The sequence below is a fragment of the Morus notabilis genome, unplaced genomic scaffold (assembly GCF_000414095.1).
Source record: "Morus notabilis unplaced genomic scaffold, ASM41409v2 Scaffold1993, whole genome shotgun sequence".
NCBI classification, from domain to species: Eukaryota; Viridiplantae; Streptophyta; class Magnoliopsida; order Rosales; family Moraceae; genus Morus; species Morus notabilis.
In genome coordinates, this window is record NW_010357752.1 from 35,274 (window position 1) to 36,180 (window position 907).

Sequence of the window (907 nt, forward strand, 5' to 3'; positions counted from 1 at the left end):
GATTTAAATCCTCATATTAAACGAAACCTTAGTCTATTCATGGAACTTTTCTCTAAGACATTTTTTTCCCTGAGGAAGGTATTCGTTACATTAAACCATGGAAAAAAAAAAAAAAACAAGGGTCCAAAAAGAAACTCTAGAATGAAGCTTACTGAGCCAATATATATTGAGGTACCTTTTTATTTTAGGGTTTCTGGCACATTTCTCTATAGAATGAAGGAGCCAATATATATTGAGGCACCTTTTTATTTTAGGGTTTTTGGCACATTTCTCTCTGAATTTTCGTGCTTTAACAAATTATTTTCTAAATTTTTAATTTTAACAATTAGCCCTTTCAATCTGTCTAACTGATGCAATTATCCCACCAAGGGGGCGTTTGGTATGCTGTAATCAATAGCAATCAAATACCTAAGAAAGTGATGGTGGGTAATATAATTCCCTGAAAACCTACATTATCATGTTTGGTTATGGGTAGAAATCTTTTGTTAGATTCTGAGGAATATTATTTTACGGTGTTTGGTTGAGTTGTGCATAGTAATACAACGTAATTTTTCTTATAAAATTAATTTTAAATTGTTTTAAACTAATTAAATTTTATTTAAATGAGTAATTATAATTTTCATACCTTAGATTTAAAAATTATTATAAAGAATAAATATTAGAAATTTTAATAAATTTGGTACTAATATCTCGAGTTTGAGTATCCATAGGAGGAATCCTCAAGCTCTTCGTCCCCGAGGGAATTGAGATGAGAAATCGAGGCCGACGATGAGGAATTCTTTGGTTCGTCATCATTTTGGAGCTTGGATTTGGGCTTCCTCCTCTTTCCCCCGTGAGAGGGCAATGTGAGGACCGGAGACCCAGGAGCGGAGGAAGAATCTCCGCCAGTGCCGCTGGTGACGATCTC